General features: G+C 46.0%; 1 long non-coding RNA gene across 1 annotated transcript; it reads right to left on the bottom strand.

Annotated features, from left to right (window-relative positions):
* Window positions 1-1,500: 1,500 nt before the first annotated feature.
* Window positions 1,501-4,187, bottom strand: LOC146189274 (uncharacterized). The gene is made up of 5 exons (XR_014707642.1): window positions 3,660-4,187; window positions 3,351-3,494; window positions 3,051-3,197; window positions 2,777-2,910; window positions 1,501-1,660 (listed from the first exon to the last, which is right to left on the bottom strand). It is a non-coding gene; the product is annotated as an uncharacterized LOC146189274 (long non-coding RNA).
* Window positions 4,188-5,967: the final 1,780 nt, after the last annotated feature.

Genomic DNA, 5,967 nt, shown 5'->3' with positions numbered 1-5,967 from the left:
AGCTTGCGAGATGCGAAATTGCGTGGAATTTGTGCAACGCGTACACATGAAACCTGCGGCAACGGCTGCGTGAGCGAAGGCTCTTCGGCTTACTTTCACCCGAGCTGTATTAAACTCTATATAAGAGATTTTGCGAGAAAACAAAGCTGTGTGCTGGGGCTTCGCCATGTTTTCCCCAGTTTACAAGCGAAGCTTACCTGAAACGGATATTTCATGTTTCTGATTTTCCACGGCCGTGTAGCTTCGCTCACAGCGTGCATAGACATCGCGGCGGCGGCGGCGGCATACGTTGACTTAGCTATGACGTATAATCTTTTATAAGTGAAGTTATTTGTTCTCTTTGAAGATAAAAACGTCTTCCGAGGCCAGTCCTCGCGGATGAACGGTCGTTGAATGCGGCCGGCACGCGATTATACAAGCACGCTGTACACGGCGATGTGCGAATCGTATAGGCACTGCCGCTGTCGTTTGCGTGGCTGCACACCCGCCACGCACAACCGGCCAATGCAGACATCAACCTGCTTAGTTTGTGGGAAGGCAGATGAGGCGTGAAAAACCAGTGAGCTCCTCGTCGCGATCGCGGCTTCCGATGTAGCATCCGATGTACTACATTCGAATATAGCCTGCACGCTCGCTTGCGGGGAATAAGGCGAGCAGCATAACTGGTATATTTGTCGAATGTACGTGGCTTTAGGACATTCTACTACGTGCACTTTAATGCTCAAGAATCGACTCGATACGTCGGACATACCTATATACTTCGTTCTACCACACCGCCATATGGTGCGCTATGCACGAGATGAGCCAGCCAAGTTGGCCGCCATTCTTCATTACCGCCCACCTTGACCACCTTGACACCAAGGCTGCCCCACGATGGCCCCACCGTAGGGAACCATAACCACCGTATCCACCACAGAAGCAAGATCACACACCATGCACACCTTTTGCTACCATCGCCAGTATGGCGCCACGAATTCAGTCGGGTTTTTGGTGGTTAGGGTGGAAAATGGTGGCCATGGTTATTTCCCAAGCAAAAAAAAGTGTGTGGCAAAAGATAGGGCCGACCTTTCTCGCCGACCAAAAAGTGGCCGGCCGACCTTCGGCACCCGAATGAGGGCCGGCGTCGGGGATTGACACTAACCTAACGTTGGCCGATTTTAGGCAATCGACTACGGCCCAACCTTTTGGCCCGACGTGACCGACCACCTGCCGCACGTGGGCCTGCCGTCTGCCAGCGTTACTGAATGGTCGGCCGCTCGTCTGCCCTAGCATTTTGCTGACGAAAGACCATACGTCGGCCGGTTGCTTCCCGACGCCGGTTAGTGGCCGGCATCGCCCCTCGTGCAGGTATCATGCCATGCATTTAATATATCGTGGGCCATGCATATATAACGGGGTAGCACATACAAATGCATCAAGAAAAGCAGTAGCTTTTCTGATGCCATGAAGAAACAAAAGCTGCAGTATTTGGTGAAAAATTTATTTGTCAACAGCGTTCAGAAAAAGCTCGTGATTTGCTTTTTAATAAGCGTGGATATATGACTGCGCGTGTGCCACATATGGAAGATGGGCTTGAGGCTTGGTCTCCTTCTTTTGGCAGCCTGTCGATCACTTGATGTCTGCGACTGGTCGGATCTGCGGCAGGTTCCATCTTGGTCAGCTGTACGAAGACAAGTGTTTTAATGAAATATTTCCTTTTCGCCTAGACTTTTACATTGCAGGCAAATATAGGGTGAAAGGTAGAAAAAATAATGTCTGCTCACTGCCACCAACTGCACTATCACATCAATATATTTTATGCGCTTGACTTCATGCGACCCTACTGAAAACGCATTAGCGCAAAGCCGCAATAGGTAATCAGGATCCGTGAATCCGCGAGAAAGGCGCGATCACTTCGTTTTGCTGGAGTCATGATGTTGCAATTTGAAACCGTAGCGCAGTCAAACCTTATCCTCCCGAAGCGCGTTCTTGAATGCTAATGCTGCAATTTAATAATTCTAGCAAAACCAAGTGTCCGCGCTTGTCATAGAGCGCGTATGAGGGATTCCAACGCGGCTGAACAAACAGTTTCCGCGATATTTACATGAAACCTACAATAAGTTTATTCCGTAGAATACAGCTTAATTTTCTCAAACTAGATGGAACTTTTACAGCAAAAGCGACCGGATATTTAACGATAAGTCATCTGATTTATTTTCGTTATTTAACAACCGAGCATTATTTTAAAAATTCGGCTATTTAGACCCCAACTCTTAGAAGCTTATAGAACCCGTTGTAAATTTTTAAAGCTTGAAACAGGTTAGCTGAACACCTCATGAGCATGTAAGCACCAGGAAATAATCCGCACGATGAAAATACAACTGCTTGCCCAGAAAGCAAGCGCACAGAGCAAAATCAATGTGAAACGGCTCAGATCTGTGTGCATCACATATATAATTCCAAAATCCACAAAATGAACGCACTGGCTCACTTACCTTGCCAGCATACCGCATCACTCAATCATCAATTTTCACGTATAGACATCATTACAGCAGCAAAAAAAAAAAAAATAATAATAATAATAATAATAATAAACACGGCATAAACATTGTACTCAGTCCTGGCACGAGCTTGCTTGGCAGCAGCGATGATGCTTGTACAGCTTCTGATCGCTCCTATGGCGAGGGGTGCTGCAATATTTATATCAGTGATAGCATTTGACATTTAACTGGGTTGCATGCGTCCCATCGATGTGAGTCGGATAATCGAATTTTTCAAACAAAATCAGCGCTAATACCTGTCCGGCAAGTGCACCGCCATAAAGAAGTGAAAGGCCAGCGTTTTAGTGTAGAGGAGACCAAGGACTTCGGGCTTCGGCGAAACGAGCTTCCACTGTCGCAGCCAGTTTCCAGATCAGCTGATATCGCCTCCCTGCACGATCAGCGCAAGGCGCGCATACCAATAACAAAATATGCATTTACAGTAACAAGATGCGCATAAGTCTCAAAACAATACATAATTAGTTGCAGTTCATTATCGTATAGAAGAAAATCAGCGCTAATTTGACTTACCTGATGGGTATACATGTCAGTGCATGCACTTCGATATGAAGTGAAAGGCGGGCGTTTTGGGGCAGAGGAGATCGGACCTCGGACTGCAGCGAAAAGAGCTAATTCCACCGCCACAGCATCGTTTCCAAGTCGGCTCAGCACGTCTTCCTGCGCAATCAGAGCGAAATGCGCACACATCGATTATAAAAAAAAAAAAAAAAAAAAATGCACGTAGTAACAAGATGCGCACATATATACGCGCTCCAGAAACAGTTGCAGTATATTGTCGTATCGAACAAAATATGTGCTAATTGGACTTACCTGATCGGTATAGTGAGTGTCCCTCCATGTTAAAAGGCGAGCATTTTGGGGCAGGAGATACCGAAGGACCCAGACTGCAAAATGAGCCAATTCTGCCACCGCAGCCAGCCGCAGCCTTGTTTCCAAACGGCTCAGCAAGTCTTCCTGCGCGATCAGCGCCCACACCAATTATATATATATATGAAGAAAGATGCAAGGGGTATATAACAAGACGAACATATGCTCCAAAACAATACATTATTATGTTCAGTATAATATCGAATCTAGCAAAAAGCTCCTCTGATCAAGACCGAAAGATCATGTACTTACGCATGTTTTGGTGAACTTCGGCACGAAGAATCTGTACAAGCGGCTGCAATCATCAGCTGCATATATGGGCTGTTCTTTTCAAACGCTGACTGCACCAGGAGGTTGAGACAGATTGAATTTGCGCGAAATAAAAGCGGACGATAAGATTAGGCAGTACGCATCGCGCCCACACGGAGGCTGGCCGTCGACTGAGTGACGCCGCGGCCGCGCATCTTAGCTCGCGCGGGATGTGTTTTCCCGCCATTTGGACATGTGACCTCAAGAAGGGAGGAGGGGGGGGGAGAGAAGCTGCAAAAAGCAGCGAGAATCTCCCTGTGTGCGGTGCATGCAATTCTTTTTTTTTTTTTTTTCGCGCTATCTCTCTCTGCTTCGGCATTCCTGTCGCCCCCCGCGGTAGGGTGCCTCGATGCCTTTCGCCTCCCCGTGGTTCTTTCCGCTTTGCCGCAAGGAAAAGAGATGGGCCGATGGGGGGCAGCGGGTCCCGCGCAGCGAGAAGCAGTTTTCTTTCTTTTTCACGTACTCCCCCTCCCCCCCCCCCCCCCCTCCCTCGTCGTTCAAGAAGCGTCGAGGTAGTTTCTTTTCTTTTCTTTTCTTTTTTCTACGGCTTCTGTAGAACCCCCGTCTTGATACCAGCGGCTGTAGTTCTTTGCATGAAAAAAATATGGCTTGGAGTGAATGTATGTAATGTTCTTTTAACCGAATATCTTCCACATAAACCAAGTGTGGGGCAGTAGAACACCTGCAGCTTCATTTAGCCAAAACAGCAAGACCTGGCTACGTATATAGTGTTCAGTAACTTTATCGGAACCGTCTTGGAAACTTTTCCAAGACGGTTAAGTTTCAGAACACTGTATATTATGAGTGCTTTTGCAGAGATTACATAGTCCATGCGGATTTATACTTCCCAAAGCAGTACGTGGGTTATTTAGAGTCCCTCGGGCTGTCATATTAATCGCAAACCACATTTCCGTTTTCGCGTTTGGTTTCCATCATAATGCGGCTTCTGCAGCTCGACTAAAGCCCGTGACTTCGAGCTCAAGCTGGTAAATAACGATTGAATCACATAGTAACTGCTGCAAGTTTCTGACAAAAATATATTTTGTCCATTTGTTCTAGGGATGCATGAAAATCAGTAGAAGGTCGCAGGGCGAAGTGCACCGGATCCGGATGAAAGCTCATAAAAGCTCACCGCCTCTTTTCTTGACCCCGTACGAAATGTAAACTCACGGAGGCTGCGAAACGAATTTAAGGGCGTTTAGGATTGATAGGTTTCGAGGGCACTGGCAAAAGTAATTGACGGTTAACATATAAACCTTAAAGGCACGTGATCTCTTCGGTTTACCGTGGGTTTGCTTAGAGTTATGTTATAGGTTAACTTTATGATGAGGTTGTTTAAATTCAGAGGTTACCATTTAACCATAAAAAAAATGGACAATTACATTCGTAGGTTCATAGCAGTTACCGCGCAAATCTTAGGCACTTAATACTAAGTATGCTTCAAACAGACAATCAGCGCCTACCAGTTCACAAATTCAAGCATAAGTTCATGACAACTCGCGATCAACCACAGAGTGTACCATACCCGCCGCGGCTCAATTAGCGCGCGGTTAAAGCGTTATTTCAAAATATGTATAAATAACAGTTAATTTCACCTCCTGTTGCGCAATGTATATTTCTATCAGCAGGCTCAAATGATATAGTGTCAATATATATCATGCACGCGGTATAACTCAATGTTGCATAAAAATAGCTGTTTCAATGATACGAATTTTCCACTTTTCTCCTGCTAAGCCGACTGCCTCATGGAATGTAGAGGGGAAACCTGCGGTATTGCAGGAGACTTTACTTTGATATGGACAATGTTATTTAATGATATATTATAGCAGCAGTGAATACGCGGCTGGGGAAAAGGGGATTCGAGGAACTTTATATATATTCTGGCATTTCATACCATATTTCTGCGTGTGAGGCTGACGTTGAAGAATTTAACAATGTAGACCGCCACTGGTGCAGGAGCCGATCGATCCTCGTCATGTTGCGCGGGATTCTCAAAACGCAATCCCTTTGAATTTTCTCAAAAGAACCAAATGTTACTTTTTGCACAATGCTTGTGTTCGCAGGAAGTTACGTTCGACAGGCGAATCGTCCGGGCGATCGGCTCTTTGCGTGCCTTTCATTTTTATTTGAAAACTATCAGGACCACATTTGTGTTCTGGATAAACACAGTCGGCCTCGGCATATTGATATATCAGGAATAAAGCTTTCCTAATCCCCGTGTTTTAGCTGAGGCGGGCAAATATTTGTCCCA

Source organism: Amblyomma maculatum, chromosome 5, assembly GCF_055883805.1.
Source record: "Amblyomma maculatum isolate TAMU_Amacu chromosome 5, ASM5588380v1, whole genome shotgun sequence".
In the NCBI taxonomy this organism is placed as follows: domain Eukaryota; kingdom Metazoa; phylum Arthropoda; class Arachnida; order Ixodida; family Ixodidae; genus Amblyomma; species Amblyomma maculatum.
This window is presented reverse-complemented; position numbering and strand designations above follow the sequence as displayed.